The following is a 21712-nucleotide window of genomic DNA, read 5'->3' on the forward strand; positions in this document are numbered from 1 at the left end:
GTCTCCCGCACCGAACAAACAGTCACCCGCACTCGCTGAACGGTGGGCCACAAGGTCCGAGAAGGTGAATCGCTGGGGCGCGCGAAACTGCTGCAAGATGGGGCCACAACGCGCGCGGATTATTTTAATCGTTTCTCGCCAACGAGCTCAGGGAAGGTGTTTTTCGGATCTTCGGCATCCCGAAGCCTAGAAGACTTTTTCACGGATCAAGCTCGTTACGAAAAACGATCTAGCACCGCGAAGGGGCTACTGTTGGGGGTATGCTTCGTAGCCGAAGATCCTAAAGAAAGAGAACACCTTTGGCAGATCCTAAACCCATGATGTTTTGTGTCATTATTGTAGTCAATTGTAAAGGACATAAATGTAATTTTACACAGGCTGCGCCCTGTGCCTATAAATAGGTGAACAGTACCCCTACACTGTTCACGCAATCCTGTAATCGCTAACGCATTACGCTGGAATTACTACTTTCTGCCAAGGCGAAGGTATAAACATACCTAAATATTATGCTTTGATATTTAGGTTCATATTATAAAATATATGAATAATGTTATTTGTTTCTAATAAATCTTTCTCTAATGTTTAATATTTTATATTTTATTTCACATTGTTTTATGTCTGATCACGAAGGTATGACGTTCGTGATATTATGCCCGTGGCCTTCATCCGAAGTTCATTAAATCCTTAAGGAGATAATGCTTCAGCGGACAAAGGGCATTATTATTTAACATTTTATGTTGCCTTGTTCTTGATTCATAGCATTTGAGAACAAATCCTCAACACGATCTTAGAAAATCCTTCAATAAATCTCCGATAATATCCTGCAAGTCTCAAGAAACTCCGGACCTCAGTAACTGTAGTGGGTATGCTCCACGCCATAATCTCCTTGACTTTAGCAGGATCCACTGGTATTCCTCCATTAGAAATGATATGTCCAAGAAATGGCACCTCGCCAATCCAAAACTCGCATTTGCTATACTTGGCGTAGAGTTGATTATCTCGTAGCTTCTGTAGCACCAATCTTAGATGTTCTTCATGGTCACTCTCACTCTTGGAATAAATAAAAATATCGTCGATGAATACCACGACAAATCTGTCCAGATCATAAACACCTTATTCTTCATATCCGTAAAATAGGTTCGTGCATTAGTTAGTCCAAATGACATAACGGTAAACTCATATAATCCATATCGAGTCGAGAAAGTTGTCTTGGTAATATCCGATGGCCTAATCTTCATTTGATGGTATCCCGATCAGAGATCAATCTTCGAAAATACCCTAGCACCTCTCATCTGATCAAATAAATCCTCAATACGGGGTAACAGATACTTGTTCTTCACAGTACATCATTAAGAGATCTATAATCCACACACATTCTTTGTGATCCATCTTTCTTCTGTACAAACAGAACCGGCGCTCACCAAGGTGAGGAACTCGGACGAATGTACCCAGTCTCTTGTAATTCCGTTAACTGCTTCTTCAGTTCCTTTAACTCTTCTACGAACATTCTATATGGCCGTTTAGAAATAGGGGCAGTCCCAGGTAAGAGATCTTTGACAAACTCAACTTCCCTATCTGGTGGCATCCCTAATAACTCCTCTGGAAAGACATCCAGAAATCCCTAACTGCACGGATGTTGTCACCCACAAACTTCTCATCTACTAAGAATGCCGCTAGTCTGATGGTGGTAGTTACTGCAATTTCAACTTCAAATCTTTCTCCTTTGGAACTGGTGAGTTCTACGGTTCCCTTAGCATAGCGTATATAGTGCCTTTGCCTTTCTTAATCATGACATACCAAGGATCACGTCTATAGTGCTCTCTTCTAACACTATAGGGGTAGCCCATCTGGGTTAGAAACACAGGGTAAGAAAGGAAGAATTGTAGACAAGGCGAGTAATTACGAGAAATGTTATTGTGTGTGTGGGGGGGGGGTTTATTAGCTAAGTAGATTAGTGTGTCACCTACTAACGCTAATACATTACCTTATGGTGGTACATGCTAAGATGCTCGTCTATACTATTTCAATCAATCAAAGAAGCAAATTAGACATTGATCATCAGAACAATCAACCAACATTTTTAATAGAGGAAATATTTTTTTAGGTCTCCTATCTCTTCAAAAGGTTATAAATGTAGGATTCCAAGGTGTGAAATTCTTCTTGTCTTAGAGTAGAAGAGATAAGAATGATTAGAGTGGAATAGTAGAAGGTGAGACAGGATCAAGATAAGTATAGAATGAATCAGAGTAAGGTAAGTAGGTAAGGGTTGTCCATTTCTATCTAGGTTTCGTCCTATAGTCAACATTTCCTCTGATACCACTTCTGTCACACCCAGCTTTAAGGAACAAAGCCAGGTGCATCTCATACATGCGCCAAGAAGACAACATATATAATAACAGAGTGTATAGAGATAAATGTCACAAAACATTAGAGTATTTATTACATAACGGAAGTCTTATTATAAAATAAAAGATAAATATAAAATGAACTAAGGATCGTCCTTGGCGCAGAAGTCAACTGGGGAAACGCCACCTAGATCAGATCAAACTCCTCACCTTGTGTCTCCTCCTGAACCACCTGTTCTTCTCCCGTGGAGGGGTGTGAGACAGCAAGAGTGAGCTCACACATGTTCATCGCTCAACAAGTTGTGGGGAATAATGTGTCATGAACTCACCAAAGGTGGGAGTTCATGTGATGTGTAAGGCTGATCAACAATAGGGGTTAAAGTTGAGCATTGCTTTTAATGAGTTGGTCAAAATTTTATTAGCAATTACTAGATGTAAGTAAATACCAAACCATAATAAATAATAATAGAACAAAATTAATTAACAAAATCCCATGCAATGCAAATGACCAATTGAGTTTAGGTTCCATATTTAATCATCGGAGAGTCCTAAGCTGCTCATGACCGTGAGCTCGGCTAGTATACCAGTTTTACACTCTGCAGAGGTTGTACCCTGTACCCACAAGTCGTGCATCCCATGTCGATAGGGTTAGCTAGACCCTTAGACACTACCGAGGTGAATGGCTAGAGATCCACTACGAGGCCTTTACAAAGTTCCACTAGCTTCCGAAAACCCGCTATAGTTTATGGGAAGAGCACTTGCAAGAATCCCCCGTCTGACCGCCATCGCAGCAAAATCAACCCGAGAACCTCCTTGCATGCAATCCCCTACTGCCCTTGCTCCTTTCGGGTAAGGTAGTCTTCCACTAGCTTTCCTAGTTAGTTGGCCAAGGGCGTCCCATTAAACCCTTATGGTGGCACGTGTTTCTCAAGTTAAGCTCCATCTTCCAATTAACATTTAATGATCTTGACATGAACATAAATAAAATAACAACATAATTGGAACATAGATATAATGAAATATTAACCCAAAACCATATAAAGCAATAGCAGAACTAACCAAGTGATTAAGGGGTAAACAAGGTAATAAGGATAAACAGACTAGGGTGACCTATTGGGTCCCATCAAAATTAAACCTATGCATTGAATAGTGATAATAAAGAATATTATTGGGTAAACAAAAGTGATCAAGGGCACAACTTGCCTGGCACTTGAGATTCCAGGTACCAACTTGCTTTTTAGATGACACGTGTCCTCGCGCTAGTCGTAGCAATACAAACAAACATGGTATAGATAAAATTAACATCACACCAAACATAAGAACAAACTGAATAATAATAATCTACGCGAAGCTACGAGATCGTGGGGTCGAGAACTACTACGATTGGAGTTACGGTTATTGAGTTGTGATTTGCGGGAGATCTATGTGATGAATCAATTAAAACTAGGTCTTGAGTTGATTTTATAAAGATAATGAAATAATAAATTAATCTTTAATCTTAATTATAACTTAACTAGAGATCATACTTTATTCAAGTTAGGATTATGGACATGTTAAATTTGATTTAGAAAAGCTAATCTAGTAGACATAGAATAAATAAATATAAAAGTATGCGACATGGTATAATTGATGTTGTTACTGTGTAGTAAATATTTATACGAGACTAACGCAACTTGAATGGATCAAATTCGAGTTAAAACGGGGAAGTTATAAATTTCCTAAGGTTTCATGTATTTGACTAGGTGGATGCCCGTGCGTTGCAACGTGAAGATAAAATATCACGATAACTCATGTACAAATGTGTTATAATATTATAAGAAAAGGTTACAAATGTGTTATAATGTTTTGGAAAGAAAACAAACCCACAGCCTGTGCACTCACTAGGACCTGAAAACATTAGGTGGACTAACCTCTCCACAGGACGAAAAGGCAATGGAGTTGCAATTGCAAGCACACAAAAAAGTGGCATGCACAAGAAAGCTTATATCGTGACAGATGTTCTTCGGACTTCTGTTTATCAGATACTTTCTGCATTCATTGATGACCTACAAGCTAATGCAAAACCATCCAGCTTAGAGAAGAACTGGATCAGTGAAGGGAGAAAGCCTGTATATGGTTCACAAGTCATGTTGGTTCAGAAGTTGATTCTGTTTATTGAATACCGAGCTGTATGAACTTGGTTCCATGTCTCTCAGATCCTTTGCTTGCACATTAGATCAAACTTGGATGGAAGTGTTTGGTTCTCGAACTTGCGGAGCTTGTGCTTGTTCATCTTACACTTGTGGGGAGCAACCAACAAAAAAAACTGTCGCTCTATTCGTTTCGCTTGTTTATGCGTAGTACATGTACAAGCTATTGGCTGCAGCACAAGCAATTAGATTTTCAGATGGGTGCCAGGCCAAATGGAGCAACTTTGTGCTCAGATCATAGGAATTTCCATTGGCATCTATTTCAGTGCTCTCTCCACCTGCGTAAGGTTTGACAATATTAGTAGCCGCAGTGAAGATTCTTTTACAGACTAACATGCCAAAGCATCAAGCTAACCTCGTCTAACGGCCCTTGTCAGAGTACTTAGGGATCTGGTAGCTCTAGAGGTAGTCTGGACCTGCCACCTGTTCACAAGAAAAAGTAAATAATACAGATACGATTAGTTCCATACTACTACATTTGAGCGACAAGTGCTCATGTATACTACTCAAAACAGTTTGGTGTATGGAAATCAATTTACATGAAGAAACAATAACATGCTTAGAAGTTGAATAGTTTTGCTTCAAACATTTTCTTTGAAAAGTTGCATTACCTTGTAGGGTTTCGGGTTGCTTCAAGTGTTGTTGCTTCACTGGTACCAGAACGACAACCAAACACGCGAAAAATGTTGCTGAAGATCACAAACAGCTAGTTAGTTCCTGTTAATGGAGCCAAGCTGTATTACAACTGGATTAGCATATGAGACTACCTGTAGGAACCAGTTTCTACTCTTAATCCATCACCACTTTGACAACACTCAAATTTGTCGAAAATTGAGTCATTTTCGCGTGTAGATGACAAGATGTAAAATGGATTTAGTACACTGCCCCCTTAATAGTTAGTAGAGATTTAAAACATGTAAACCACACACAAACCATATTGGTCTACATCAACCTGTTTATTGATGCAACCTCAATTAAAATTATGATGTCTTACAATTTTTAATAATAGTCAAATATGTCGACAACCGTACATTAATCTAATTTTTTAGCGATATTGATAAGTCGTTGTTGTATGTTTGGAGGGATAGCATAGCGGCATGAATTCTCCTCGTAACTTAATAGATCAATTACAAAGTTCCTTCGAAGAATCTTTGCATCCTACACACAAAGACATAAGAGAACAAAACGTCAAATTTATATTATGTAACTGAAATGTATGTTTGAACATGAAACAACGACAGTCCAATACTATGGTGTAGCATGCATCATAGCCAATGAACAAATGCAGAATAATCAGCCTAATAACACTGTTTTGGTTTCTAATCACACGCCAAAATCAGTGCACCCATCAACTGCAAGCAAACAGCTATGAGAAACAATGTTATCATCTGCAAGAGAAAAACCATTATATGGAGGAGGTGCTTCAACAGGAAGACGGAGACCTAGCATGGACAGTCGTCTGAAATTTGACCATGGCAGTAACAAAGAACATGATAAAGCTGAGAGAGATGGAGGCACATATGGTAGAGGCGATCACTCTCCAAGCCGTGATGGGCCTGATGATCAGATGTTTGATGGCAGTAACTAAAAATTCAGAAGTAGTGTTTTTTATTACTTCAATGTGGCCATAAATTCTGTTTTTTTGTCCCCCCTCAGTTTCGTCTGTAATCAGTTGCAGTTGTTGCTGGCACTTCTTTTTCTGTCAAAGATATATAGCACCAAAAAATTAAAAGCCAGCATGATAGGTATTCATTCATGCTCCAGTTGGTGGTTTTAAACAAGTGTATGGAAATGAATTGGGAAAATAAAAATAACTCTGCAACGACAGTCCAATACTATGGTGTAGCATGCATCATAGCCAATGAACAAATGCAGAATAATCAGCCTAATGACACTGTTTTGGTTACTAATCACACGCCAAAATCAGTGCACCCATCAACTGCAAGCAAACAGCTATGAGAAACAATGTTATCATCTGCAAGAGAAAAATCCAGTTATATGAAAAATCCAGTTATTAGAACAGATAGACAGGGCTAAATTGGATCACCAAGCAAAACTTAAACAATGACTGAATCGATAGAAGTTGATATATTTGGAAGGGAAAGAAGCATACTGTAAAAGGAAAGCAAGTTTTTTCATTTGAGTATAGCTGCTCTAAATTAGTGTTGGACTGCAGTCAGGTTAGCTCACTGGGGACTTGAGCATCATGAGACCTGTCCTTTGCTCTGAATAATTGAGCTGTTCTTTTTTTCATTATACAGCCAAGTTGTTAGATTTGATGGACATGTTTTTTATTAGTTGAATAGGAGTGGGTTGGTTCCATGAACTTGCAATTTTCTGAGTTGTGCGTGAAAACTATTGATTGATTTGCTTCCTTCAAACCCTTTTAAATCAATTGAAAATACACTGTATAGTACTCGGACCTGATAACAAAAGTATGTTCCTCTTATAGGTTTATATTTACTTTTTTCTGCTAATCTCTTCAAGCTAACTCATGTACGTGTATGGATCACATTCTCACATGGTAGCATATGCAGCATAGGTTATGTTCCTGCATTCTAGATTTCAATAATTAAATCAAGAATTTATGTCCATTTCATAGGAATTTGGTTCTGCTATTTTAAATGAACAATATATGCTTCGGCAAAAAATCTTCATGTTCTCCATGAATCAAAGGGTTGCCTGCAGTCTCTTATTCTAAGGATGAGCTTATAGTGTTTTGCCACATATTTATATTCTTTTGTTGTCATGAGGAATTTATGTTGTCATGGATTCCTCATTCCTAACCACACTTTATTTTAAAAATACGCAGGACATATCACTTCTCCATGGTCTAAGGATTAAATTTGTTCTTGTTCCAGGAACACATATTCAAATTGATAAGCTGTTGTCAGAAAGAGGTCAGTTCTGTGCAACACCCTCATGGGACAGCTTCACAATTCATCCTTAAGCAAGCACTCTGTTTGCACTTGCTTGTGCTCATAAAAATCTACCAGATTTTAAAACAAACCAGTATATAGGATGGCTACTAATCATATAAAACCAATTATAAGAAAGTTAGAGAATCATTTATCTGCTGTGCAACACCCTCATGGGGCAGCTTCACAATTCATCCTTAAGCAAGCACTCTGTTTGCACTTGCTTGTGCTCATAAAAATCTACCAGATTTTAAAACAAACCAGTATATAGGATGGCTACTAATCATATAAAACCTATTATAAGAAAGTTAGAGAATCATTTAGCTGCTGTGGCATACTGGCATATAGTTGTCTTAGACATTTGGCCCTCAGAGCTCCAGGAAGTATATTTAATATGCTTGCAGACTATCATGGCTATAGTTTGAATTTTTGGTGAAGTACATTAGCCAAAATCTGAAGCTTTGTTAGGCCTCCAGTTGCATTTGGTTACACACAGAGTTATTTTTTTACACTGTCATGTTTTTTTTGCTTTGCTAACATCTCTTGGTTTGATGATTCTTAATGCATCTCTATATCTCTTATTTTCCTGTAAAGCATGTGTTTAGCTTATTAAATTTTGTGTAGGGAATAAGGCCAAGTATGTTGGTCAGTACAGAATTACTGATGACGATGCAAGAAAGGCTGCAATGGTTGTTCCTATTTATTGCTTCCTAACCAGTTCTATGCTTAAATATGTAGTGGGACTGAGATCCATGGATGTGCATATACGCCAGCCAGATCAAAAGGTTGATCTAACTCATGTAGATGATGAGCCCTTTGAGTTAACAGAGGAAATCGAGGCGCAAATAATAGGAAACATACTTCTTGATGATGATGACCTACTATCAGATGTTCTTGATGTTGGGTACACAGCCCATGCTAACATGGGTGATGATGTCGATGATGATATATTCTACACTGGAGGCGGGATGGAACTGGAAACTGATGAAAATAAAAAAAAATACAGAACCTAATGGAGCTAATGATGGTCTTGGGTTGCTAAATGGCACAATGAATGGTGACATTTCTTTTTATCTTTGCTTCCCTGCCAAAAAAATCTAGATCTGTAATAATCTAGTTTTTTAAGAACAACTTTTAGTATTTCAGAAAAGGACATCATAAACATGGGTAGGCTGCTAAACACTAAATTTAGAAGGACTAACCTACTCTTAGAAACTGGGAACATGTCCACGTTCCTCGTTTCGGAAACGTTCGTTCCATTCCAAGAATGCGGGAACAATCTCGTTCCCATAGTATTAAAATATTTTAAGTACCGTACCACGTACCAGGTTGCTGAGGAGGTCGCAAAGGGAAAGTTGGATGATCACTTCCCACGTGTTTGTTTGAAAAGGTAAGCTTCAGTGTCCAAACACATGGTAAACTAAACCAACATCCATTTGTGCTCCACTCTGCCGATTATCTCTAATTCTCTAATCTTTATGCAAAAAATTATTTAGTTTTCCTGTAAGCTAATGTTCATGTGTATTTTATCGTGAACATTAGCATGTTTATGCCAGCTGTGCTATAATGTCTGTCATCAAAGATCTTAATATTTCGGCATTGATTGTACAAGAACTACATAGCGTGGCCCCTAACTCTGTACAAGTTCAGTAGCAGTCCATTAGTGCTGTCTTAATCCTTTTCCTGTGAGTCGCTTAATTATTTTCCTGATTGAAGTTCGTATTAATTAGGCCCATACCCTGGTGACCACTTCATAACAATTTGTACATGCTAATGCTAATGTGCAGGATTTGCTAACCTGACTGTGCAGAATGTTGAGTTTAAATACATAATTAAAACTAAAATTGGACGTACACATACCCAAGATGCCACCCCATTGACTCTTGGCCAAGAATTCAGTGGTTACACTTCACAGGTAGGATTTATTATATCATATTTTGTTATCATATTTTGGTCATACTATGTAGTTAAGATTAACAGGTATACTTATTAACTATTTAAGATTATATTTTGCTGAGCAGCTTGCTCAAGGTGGAACTGCATAGGTAAGATGAGGTGAACACCATGAAAGGTAATAGATTTGAGATAATTTGTTTACATTGATATGTTTGGCCGATAAATTTCAAATTTGGGTTTGTTTATAAATTTTATTGAGTTACCTAGTAGTCAATCGCCAATTGCCTCTGGAAGAAAATCCATGTAACCTTGTCATCCAGTTTCATTACTATGTAGTTCCTTTTTCCAGTTTCATATCCTATGTCTACTTCTGGATTAAAAGAAGTGGGATATGGAGACCTGAAAGGGAACGCATATAATGACACTAATTTAAAGCAACCGAGTTCATTTCTTCAGCTCATGTTGTTCATTTTAAACCAAACCAGTGTGCGTTCCCGTGACAGGGAAATAGCGCCTTCTAAAGCAGCCATATTTATCTGCTCAAAGTTTTTATGAAGTTAGTACACTAAATGTGGCATGTTTTTTCTTATGTAGTTTTAAGCTGACCGAAGCAGATTGTGACCGGGCCTTACTGTTGGATAGAAAGGTAATAGATTTGTGTAGATGCAATATTCCTGTGCTGCTACGGGTGACATGTCTATAGCATTAAATGTGGCATGGTTTTTTCTGATGTAGTTTTAAGCTGGCCGAAGCAGATTGTGACCGGGCATTACTGTTGGATAGAAAGTTAATAGATTTGTGTAGATGCAATATTCCTGTGCTGCTACGGGTGACATGTCTGTAGCATTGTTAACCCTAAGAGAGGAGTTGCAAAGGTTCATGGGATAGTCCTGGATGGTTCTGACATCGTTACCATCTTGTGCTGTTATGGCTACATCAAATCTTTAATGTGAATACCATTTGTTGCTTCAGAATGTTAAAGCATATCTACGGCGTGAATTTGCAAGGGAAGTAACTTTGAATTACAAAGATGCACTGACAACTGCCTTGATAAACCCTAAACAAATCAGCACTGACAAATAAGCATATCAACTTCATTGGAGGGTCGAGCCTAATGGCTTACCTTGGTCTTGGCCTGCGCCGTTGAGCAACCTTCCTCTCCGGTGTCGGGGCAAGATCCTTCTCCTTCGACCTTCCTCTCTAGCGACACACTGGCGTGGGACAGAATGTTAAAGCATATCTTGGCGTGGTTTTACAAGGTAAGTAACTTTGAATTACAAAGAAGCACTGACAACTGCCTTGATAAACCCTAAACAAATCAGCACTGACAACTGACAAATAAGCATATCAACTTCATTGGAGGGTCGAGCCTAATGGCTTACCTTGGTCTTGGCCTGCGCGGTTGAGCAACCTTCCTCTCCGGTGTCGGGGCAAGATCCTTCTCCTTCGACCTTCCTCTCTAGCGGCACAATGGCGTGGGAATGAAGGGGGCGGGGCGGGAAAATGACGGCGGGTGGGATTGAGCAGGGGATTGATCAGGGGATTGAGCAGGGGCAGTTTTGTTTGGGATGTACGGAGATCATGCCGCCAAGATCGTAATGGTTGTTTGCGGACTGCTCGGGGCTGCGCGCTGGGTATGGAGGTCGTGGCAAATCGCGCGTGGGCGTGCGAGGCGTGCGGGCGTTTGCGGCGAAGGTGGATTTCGTAGAGCTGTGGGGGCATGGCTGTTGGAGTGCGGGCGGGGTTTTAGGCGGTTCGCGGCGGGGTTCTCGGTGGGGTTCGCGGTGGGGTTCTCGGCTGGCGTATCGCGTAGGGAGTGTGGGTTTCGCGACGGCGGGTGGGTTCGCGGCTGATGGCGGGGTTCGCGGCGTATGGGTTGGGCTGATAGCGGCGGCCGGATAGCGGTGGCCGCGCCTTGCGATTGGCGTAGGGCTGGCGGGTGGTGTCACGCATTGCGGGATGGTGGCTGTCGGGGCACGCTGGCGTGCGCGGGAGGTAGGGGATCCTCGGCGGCGGATACTCAGCGGCGGATCCTCGGCAGGGGTAGTTTGTCGGGCGCGCGCGGGATCCTTGGGAGGTAGGGATCAGGGGCGGGCGCGCGCGCGTGGGATCCGCGGGAGGTAGGCCGGGCGCATCGCTGCGAAGAATCACGACTGGGTGGCGGCGGGCGTGAAAGGGAAATGTGCCCTTGGGCCATTTCTAAGAATTTTGGTGATTGAGTGCCAACACAAGTGCTTAAATGTGAATTTATGCTCATGGATGGACAAAGTGCAAATCAAGAGTAAAGGTATGTTTCTAAGCCTTAGTACATTGGTTTTGTGTACTAATATACCTGTCTAAGTGTTAGAAACAGAAAGAAGAAGAAAAGAAAAGAGGTGGAAAAGACTTGGCTGTGTACAGCCAAGACTCAGCTCAGTCTGGCACACCGGACTGTCCGGTGGTGCACCGGACAGTGTCCGGTGCGCCAGGCTGACTCGGCATGAAGAGGCCGCTCTCGGGAATTTGCCGACGGCGTACGGCTAATATTCACCGGACTGTCCGGTGTGCACCGGACTGTCCGGTGAGCCAACGGTCGGCCGGGCCAACGGTCGGCCGCGCGATCTGCGCGAGACACGTGGCCGAGCCAACGGTCGGAAGGGGGCACCGGACTGTCCGGTGTGCACCAGACTGTCCGGTGTGCACCGGACATGTCCGGTGCGCCAACGGCTCCCAGATCTACAACGGTCGACTACGTTGTTTAAGGAAAGAAATCGGGCACCGGACAGTGTCCGGTGCGCACCGGACTGTCCGGTGCACCCGACGACAGAAGGCAAGAATGGGCTTCCAGATTTGCTCTCAACGGCTCCTAGCTGTCTTGGGGCTATAAAAGGGACCCCTAGGCGCATGAAGGAGACACACAAGCAACCTAAGAGCATTCTTGATCATCCACACTCAGTCTTTGCGCATTCGTTCGTCATTCCTAGTGATTTGAGCTCCGTTCTAGTGAGAACCTTGAGATAGTCTTTTGAGCTCGATTCTTGGCCGTGTGTGTGCGCATTTTGCTGTGGATTTGTGTGTGTTGCGTCCCTCCCTTACTTCGTATTTCTTTGTGAATCTCAAGTGTAAGGGCGAGAGACTCCAAGTTGTGGAGATTCCTCGCAAACGGGATATTGAAAGGCAAAGCAAAACACCGTGGTATTCAAGTTGGTCTTTGGACCGCTTGAGAGGGGTTGATTGCAGCCCTCGTCCGTTGGGACGCCACAACGTGGAGTAGGCAAGCGTTGGTCTTGGCCGAACCACGGGATAAACCACTGTGTCATCTCCGTGTTTGATCTCTTGTGGTATTGTGTTTTGTTGAGACTCCTCTCTAGCCACTTGGTGATTATTGTGCTAACACTTAACAAGTTTTTGTGGCTATAAGTTTAAGTTTCACAGGATCACCTATTCACCCCCCCTCTAGGTGCTCTCAATTGGTATCGGAGCCGTTCTCTTCAAGAAGGGACTAATCGCCCGAAGAGATGGATCCTAAGGGAAAGGGGATGGTGGTCGACAACAACGAGAAGGAGTCTATCTTCAACGAGCCGAAGAATGACAAGTCTACCGACTTGGGCACAAGCCACAAGCGCAAAGATGGGAAGAAGAAGAAGACAAGGCGCATCAAGGAGATCGTCTACTACGACAGCGACGAATCCTCTTCTTCCCAAAGGGACGACGACAACGACTACCGGAAGACGGTCAATTCGAACTTTTCATTTGATTATTCTCGTATTCCACATAGTTCGAATTCGCATTTGCTTTCCATTCCTCTTGGCAAACCTCCACACTTTGATGGGGAGGACTACGGATTTTGGAGTCACAAAATGCGTAGTCATTTATTCTCTCTCCATCCAAGCATATGGGAGATTGTAGAGAATGGAATGAAATTTGATAGCTCGGATAGCCCTATGTTTATTAATGAACAGATTCATAAAAATGCACAAGCTACTACTGTGTTGCTAGCCTCTTTGTGCAGGGACGAGTACAACAAGGTGAGCGGCTTAGACAACGCCAAGCAGATCTGGGACACCCTCAAGATTTCTCATGAGGGAAATGACGTTACCTTGCTTACCAAAACGGAGTTGGTGGAGGGCGAGCTTGGACGGTTCGCGATGATAAGGGGCGAGGAGCCAACTCAAACATACAACCGGCTCAAGACCCTTATTAACAAAATAAGGAGCTACGGAAGCACGCGATGGACGGACCATGACGTCGTCCGACTAATGCTAAGGTCCTTTATCGTTCTTGATCCTCATTTGGTGAATAATATTCGTGAGAATCCTAGGTACACCAAAATGTCGCCCGAAGAAGTCCTAGGAAAATTCGTTAGCGGGCGAATGATGATCAAGGAGGCGAAGTACGTGGACGACGCCTTGAATGGACCAATCAACGAGCCGCAACCTCTTGCTCTCAAAGCCACAAGAAGCAAGGAGGCGCTACCTAGCAAGGTGGCACAAATTGAAGCGGTCGGACTTAATGATGAAGAGATGGCCCTCATCATCAAAAGATTCAAGACGGCGCTTAAGGGTCGCAAGGGACAGTCAAGCAAGACCAAAGCCAAAGGGAAGCGCTCATGCTTCAAATGCGGTAAGCTTGGTCATTTTATTGCTAACTGTCCCGACAATGATAGTGATCAGGACCAAGGGAATAAAAGGGAGAAGAAGAAGCATTACAAGAAGGGCAAGGGCGAGGCACATATCGGAAAGGAGTGGGATTCGGATTGCTCCTCCTCCGACTCCGACAATGAAGGACTCGCCGCCACCGCCTTCAACAAGTCATCTCTCTTCCCCAACGAGCGTCACACATGCCTGATGGCAAGAGAGAAGAAGGTGAGTACTCGAGACTCCACTTATGCCTCCTCTAGTGATAATGAGTCTAGTGATGATGATGACATAGACTATTCATACTTATTCAAGGGCTTAGATAAATCTAAGATAGATAAGATAAATGAACTCATTGATGCATTGAATGAGAAGGATAAACTCTTAGAGAAACAAGAGGATTTATTGTATGAAGAGCATGATAAATTTGTAGAAGCTCAAAGATCTCATGCTCTAGAAGTTAAAAGAAATGAAATGCTTTCTTGTGAATTATCTTCTTGCCATGAGACAATTTCTAAATTAAGGAGCATTAATGATGATATGAATGCTAAGTTAGAAATAGCAAATAAATCTAATTCTTGTGTAGAACATGTTATGATTTGCACTAGGTGTAAAGATTTTGATATTGATGCTTGTAGTGAACATCTAGTTTCAATTTCCAAATTAAAAGATGAATTGGCTAGTCTTAATGCCCAACTTAAGACTAGCAAAAGTGATTTTGATAAGCTAAAATTTGCAAGGGATGCCTACACGATTGGTAGACACCCCTCAATTAAGGATGGACTTGGATTCAAGAGAGAAGCCAAGAACTTAACAAGCCATAAGGCTCCCATCTCTGCCAAGGAGAAAGGGAAGGCCCCTATGGCAAGTAGTACTAAAAGAAACCATGCATTTATGTATCATGATAGGAGACAAACTAGAAATGCTTATAGGAGTTATAATGCTTATGATGATTTTGACTCCCATGCCATGTTTGCTTCTAGTTCTTCCTATATGCATGGTAGAAATATGTATAGGAGAAATGCTATTCATCATGTGCCTAGAAAGAACATTATTCATGCCCCTAGGAAAGTAGTGAATGAACCTTCTACAATTTATTGTGCTTTAAATGCTTCCTTTGCTATTTGTAGAAAGGATAAGAAAATAGTTGCTAGGAAGTTAGGGGCAAAATGCAAGGGAGACAAAACTTGCATTTGGGTCCCTAAGGATATTTGCACTAACCTTGTAGGACCCAACATGAGTTGGGTACCTAAGACCCAAGCCTAAATTTGCCTTGCAGGTTTATGCATCCGGGGGTTCAAGCTGGATTATCGACAACGGATGCACAAACCATATGACGGGGGAGAAGAAAATGTTCACCTCCTACGTCAAGAATAAGGATTCCCAAGTTTCAATTATATTCGGTGATGGGAATCAAGGCAAGGTAAAAGGGTTAGGTAAAATTGCAATTTCAAATGAGCACTCTATCTCTAATGTGTTTTTAGTAGAGTCTCTTGGATATAATTTGCTATCGGTTAGTCAATTATGCAATATGGGATATAACTGTCTATTTACAAATATAGATGTGTCTGTCTTTAGAAGAAGTGATGGTTCACTAGCATTTAAGGGTGTACTAGACGGCAAACTTTATTTAGTTGATTTTGCAAAAGAAGAAGCCGGTCTAGATGCATGCTTAATAGCTAAGACTAGCATGGGCTGGCTGTGGCATCGCCGCTTAGCACATGTGGGGATGAAGAACCTTCACAAGCTTCTAAAGGGAGAACACGTGATAGGTTTGGCTAACGTGCAATTCGAAAAGAATAGACCTTGTGCAGCTTGTCAAGCAGGTAAACAAGTGGGAGGAGCGCATCACAGCAAGAATGTGATGACCACTTCAAGACCTCTGGAGCTGCTGCATATGGACCTCTTCGGACCCGTCGCCTATCTGAGCATAGGAGGAAGTAAGTATGGTCTAGTTATTGTTGATGACTTTTTCCGCTTCACTTGGGTGTTCTTTTTGCAGGATAAGTCTGAAACCCAAGGGACCCTCAAGCGCTTCCTCAGGAGAGCTCAAAACGAGTTTGAGCTCAAGGTGAAGAAGATAAGGAGCGACAACGGGTCCGAGTTCAAGAACCTTCAAGTGGAGAAGTTCCTTGAAGAGGAAGGGATCAAGCACAAGTTCTCCGCTCCCTACACACCACAGCAAAATGGTGTGGTAGAGAGGAAGAACAGGACGCTCATCGATATGGCGAGGACGATGCTAGGAGAGTTCAAGACCCCCGAGTGCTTCTGGACGGAAGCCGTGAACACGGCTTGCCACGCCATCAATAGGGTCTACCTTCATCGCCTCCTCAAGAAGACGTCGTATGAGCTACTAACCGGTAACAAACCCAATGTATCTTACTTTCGTGTATTTGGGAGCAAGTGCTACATTCTAGTGAAGAAGGGTAGAAATTCTAAGTTTGCTCCCAAAGCTGTAGAAGGATTTTTGTTAGGTTATGACTCAAATACAAAGGCGTATAGAGTCTTCAACAAATCATCGGGTTTGGTTGAAGTCTCTAGTGACGTTGTATTTGATGAGACTAATGGCTCTCCAAGAGAGCAAGTTGTTGATTGTGATGATGTAGATGAAGAAGATGTTCCAACGGCCGCGATACACACCATGACGATTGGAGATGTACGGCCTCGGGAAAAATTGGAGCAAGATCAACCTTCTTCCTCAACCATGGTGCATCCCCCAACTCAAGACGATGAACAGGTTCATCAACAGGAGGCGTGTGATCAAGGGGGAGCACAAGATGATCACGTGATGGAGGAAGAAGCACAACCGGCACCTCCAACCCAAGTTCGAACGATGATTCAAAGGGATCATCCCGTCGACCAAATTCTGGGTGATATTAGCAAGGGAGTAACTACTCGATCTCGACTAGTTAATTTTTGTGAGCATTACTCCTTTGTCTCTTCTATTGAGCCTTTCAGGGTAGAAGAGGCCTTGCTAGATTCGGACTGGGTGTTGGCCATGCAAGAGGAGCTCAACAACTTCAAGAGGAATGAAGTTTGGACGCTGGTGCCTCGTCCCAAGCAGAATGTTGTGGGAACCAAGTGGGTGTTCCGCAACAAACAAGACGAGCACGGAGTGGTGATGAGGAACAAGGCTCGACTTGTGGCAAAAGGTTATGCCCAAGTCGCAGGTTTGGACTTTGAGGAGACTTTTGCTCCTGTGGCTAGGCTAGAGTCCATTCGTATCCTGCTAGCATATGCCGCTCACCATTCTTTCAGGTTGTTCCAAATGGATGTGAAGAGCGCTTTCCTCAATGGGCCAATCAAGGAGGAGGTGTATGTGGATCAACCCCTGGCTTCGAGGATGAACGGTACCCCGACCACGTGTGTAAGCTCTCTAAGGCGCTCTATGGACTTAAGCAAGCCCCAAGAGCATGGTATGAATGCCTTAGAGACTTCTTAATTGCTAATGCTTTCAAGGTTGGGAAAGCCGATCCAACTCTTTTCACTAAGACATGTGATGGTGATTTGTTTGTGTGCCAAATTTATGTCGATGACATAATATTTGGCTCTACTAATAAAAAGTCTTGTGAAGAGTTTAGCAGGGTGATGACGCAGAAATTCGAGATGTCAATGATGGGCGAGTTGAACTACTTCCTTGGGTTCCAAGTGAAGCAACTCAAGGACGACACCTTCATCTCTCAAACGAAGTACACGCAAGACTTGCTGAAGCGGTTTGGGATGAAGGACGCCAAGCCCGCAAAGACTCCGATGGGGACCGACGGACACACCGACCTCAATAAAGGAGGTAAGTCCGTTGATCAAAAAGCATACCGGTCAATGATAGGGTCTTTACTTTATTTATGTGCTAGTAGACCGGATATTATGCTTAGCGTATGCATGTGTGCTAGATTTCAATCCGATCCTAAGGAGTGTCACTTAGTGGCGGTGAAGCGAATTCTTAGATATTTGGTTGCTACGCCTTGCTTCGGGCTCTGGTATCCAAAGGGGTCTACCTTTGACTTGGTTGGATACTCAGATTCCGACTATGCTGGATGTAAGGTCGATAGGAAGAGTACATCAGGGACGTGCCAATTCTTAGGAAGGTCCCTGGTGTCGTGGAACTCCAAGAAACAAACCTCCGTTGCCCTATCCACCGCTGAGGCCGAGTATGTTGCCGCAGGACAGTGTTGCGCGCAACTACTTTGGATGAGGCAAACCCTCAGGGACTTTGGCTACAATCTGAGCAAAGTCCCACTCCTATGTGATAATGAGAGTGCTATCCGCATGGCGGAAAATCCTGTTGAGCACAGCCGCACAAAGCACATAGACATCCGGCATCACTTTTTGAGAGACCACCAGCAAAAGGTAGATATCGAAGTGTTTCATGTTAGCACCGAGAACCAGCTAGCCGATATCTTTACCAAGCCTCTAGATGAGAAGACCTTTTGCAGGCTGCGTAGTGAGCTAAATGTCTTAGATTCGCGGAACTTGGATTGAATTTTAGCATACATGTGTTTATGCCTTGATCATGTTCATTCTGCATTTTGTTGCTTATTGTGGTGCTCAAGTTGTACCAACGCTCCCTGGACCTCACAAGTCCGTTGCAAAGTGATGCACATGTTTAGGGGGAGATGTGTTACAACTTGACCCTTTGAGACTAACCATATGCTTGAGTTTGCTTGATTTAGTGTCGAAGGAAAATTGAAAGGGAAAAGGTGGACTTGGACCATGAAAGACTTCCACTGCACTCCGATGAGAGGGTAACTTATTCCAAGTTCATCTCATGAACTCTTATTGCCATTTGCTCTTAATTGAAGATTTTGGTGAGGCAATGGGGTTATTGGGCCAAGATTGATCCCATTTTGGTGCTTGATGCCAAAGGGGGAGAAAATAAAGGCCAAAGCAATAAATGGATCAGCTACCACTTGAGAAATTTTGTTGAAAATAGTAGAATAGAGCTTTTGGTTTGTCAAAACTCTTTTATTGTCTCATTTGTCAAAAGTTGGCTTCTTGTGGGGAGAAGTAGTATGGGTAAAAGGGGAAGTTTTTGAAATCTTTGATCAATCTCTTTTGGAATGACTCTCTTTATGCTTCAACATGTGTGTTTGACTTAGAGATAGAGATTTGAGTTTGATTTGCAAAAACAAACCAAGTGGTGGCAAAGGATGATCCATATATGCCAAAATTGAATCAAAACAAATTTGAGTTTTATTTGAAGTGATATTGCCTTGTTCTAGTTGCTTTATGTTGTGTTGGCATAAATCACCAAAAAGGGGGAGATTGAAAGGGAAATGTGCCCTTGGGCCATTTCTAAGAATTTTGGTGATTGAGTGCCAACACAAGTGCTTAAATGTGAATTTATGCTCATGGATGGACAAAGTGCAAATCAAGAGTAAAGGTATGTTTCTAAGCCTTAGTACATTGGTTTTGTGTACTAATATACCTGTCTAAGTGTTAGAAACAGAAAGAAGAAGAAAAGAAAAGAGGTGGAAAAGACTTGGCTGTGTACAGCCAAGACTCAGCTCAGTCTGGCACACCGGACTGTCCGGTGGTGCACCGGACAGTGTTCGGTGCGCCAGGCTGACTCGGCATGAAGAGGCCGCTCTCGGGAATTTGCCGACGGCATACGGCTAAAATTCACCGGACTGTCCGGTGAGCCAACGGTCGGCCGGGCCAACGGTCGGCCGCGCGATCTGCGCGAGACACGTGGCCGAGCCAACGGTCGGAAGGGGGCACCGGACTGTCCGGTGTGCACCGGACATGTCCGGTGCGCCAACGGCTCCCAGATCTGCAACGGTCGGCTGCGTTGTTTAAGGAAAGAAATCGGGCACCGGACAGTGTCCGGTGCGCACCGGACTGTCCGGTGCACCCGACGACAGAAGGCAAGAATGGGCTTCCAGATTTGCTCTCAACGGCTCCTAGCTGTCTTGGGGCTATAAAAGGGACCCCTAGGCGCATGAAGGAGACACACAAGCAACCTAAGAGCATTCTTGATCATCCACACTCAGTCTTTGCGCATTCGTTCGTCATTCCTAGTGATTTGAGCTCCGTTCTAGTGAGAACCTTGAGATAGTCTTTTGAGCTCGATTCTTGGCCGTGTGTGTGCGCATTTTGCTGTGGATTTGTGTGTGTTGCGTCCCTCCCTTACTTCGTATTTCTTTGTGAATCTCAAGTGTAAGGGCGAGAGACTCCAAGTTGTGGAGATTCCTCGCAAACGGGATATTGAAAGGCAAAGCAAAACACCGTGGTATTCAAGTTGGTCTTTGGACCGCTTGAGAGGGGTTGATTGCAGCCCTCGTCCGTTGGGACGCCACAACGTGGAGTAGGCAAGCGTTGGTCTTGGCCGAACCACGGGATAAACCACTGTGTCATCTCCGTGTTTGATCTCTTGTGGTATTGTGTTTTGTTGAGACTCCTCTCTAGCCACTTGGTGATTATTGTGCTAACACTTAACAAGTTTTTGTGGCTATAAGTTTAAGTTTCACAGGATCACCTATTCACCCCCCCCTCTAGGTGCTCTCAGGGCGGGCGGGCGCTTGCGGGATCCGCGGGAGGTAGGAGATGGCGGGGGCAGTCTACACATCGCGCTTAGTGTAGTACAGATATAAGATTAATTACGAAATAAATTTTTAAAGTGGCTTTCATGTCAAATCAGTGGCACTAGATGATAAACAATAATCTTACTAAATTATAGAAACTGGAATAGTTCTATAGTTATTTATTTATTTTTACTGCTCCCTAGACCTCGCGCACAAAACCAGATAACAACAGGGGGCAATCTACTAAAATCTCTAGACTCAGATCTATCTGCACTGGACCGCAGGTTTAATCCGCAAAAACGGAGGGGCTCTTATGCAAATGTGCTCGCGAAAGGGTATGGGGATACGCTTGCCGTTTGTTTAGAGACTCACGGCCCAGAAGTGCGCTATGAATATTTGAACTAGAATCTCTCCACGTACATTGGATCGGAGATCAGTGGTCGGGATTTTATGATTCGCAACTGACATCTGCCCATCGGATCTACTTTCAACGGTCCTGATCTAGATCGCGCGAAGGGGTACTGTCTTCTAATCTGAGCCACAAACTAATGGATCAATGGCCAGGGCTAATAGAGGTTGGGATCTATTCCCCACCGTTCCTCAGCCGATCGACGCACCAGGGTCATCTTCTATCTCTCGACGCCGACCGAGTTACAGGCGCCAGCATCAAAGAACGTGGACACGACGAGCGACAGACGAGCGCGTGTGGTCCACGATTCGGAGTACGAACATGATTAACGCGATATAGGAATAATGGCGACTACAAGGTCGTGACCTTACCGGTGTCGGTGACGTGAGCAGGGACGCGCACGCGGATCAGTGCGACAGCACCCTCCCCGGCTTGTCAATGGCGGTGCACCGTTGACGTATGAGATCGTCGTGGACCGCACTAGGACGACGCTGCCCCCGGCTCTGCCCGCGCGCACCTCCGCACTAGCGTCCGCTCCGGACTGCCGTGCCCTCTCCCTTTATTCTCTCTCTCCTACACCGTCGAGCGCTAATGGCGACGAGGATTTCTCTTCTCCTTCTGGACGCAACTGGACAAATAGGGGAGGGGTAAGGCAGCGGCACGACTCGACTTAAACCACTGGCGAGGTGACCATCCGCGCATGGCGCCCGGGTGGTTGCAACGATCTCCGTTCATCGTGGTTCGCGCGGTTGTCGGTGCCCAGGTTTGCGCCATGGCGTCGAGCGTGGATGAAGTCAATGTGCAGCGGGTCCCACGAA

The 21712-nt window shown here is 43.5% G+C and overlaps 1 long non-coding RNA gene across 1 annotated transcript; it reads right to left on the reverse strand.

Moving 5' to 3' along the window:
* Positions 1 to 4645: 4645 nt before the first annotated feature.
* LOC109943096 (uncharacterized) lies at positions 4646 to 5390 on the reverse strand. The gene is made up of 4 exons (XR_002265718.1): positions 5302 to 5390; positions 5146 to 5223; positions 4890 to 4957; positions 4646 to 4812 (listed from the first exon to the last, which is right to left on the reverse strand). It is a non-coding gene; the product is annotated as an uncharacterized lncRNA (long non-coding RNA).
* Positions 5391 to 21712: the final 16322 nt, after the last annotated feature.

The sequence above is a fragment of the Zea mays genome, chromosome 10, assembly GCF_902167145.1.
Source record: "Zea mays cultivar B73 chromosome 10, Zm-B73-REFERENCE-NAM-5.0, whole genome shotgun sequence".
In the NCBI taxonomy this organism is placed as follows: domain Eukaryota; kingdom Viridiplantae; phylum Streptophyta; class Magnoliopsida; order Poales; family Poaceae; genus Zea; species Zea mays.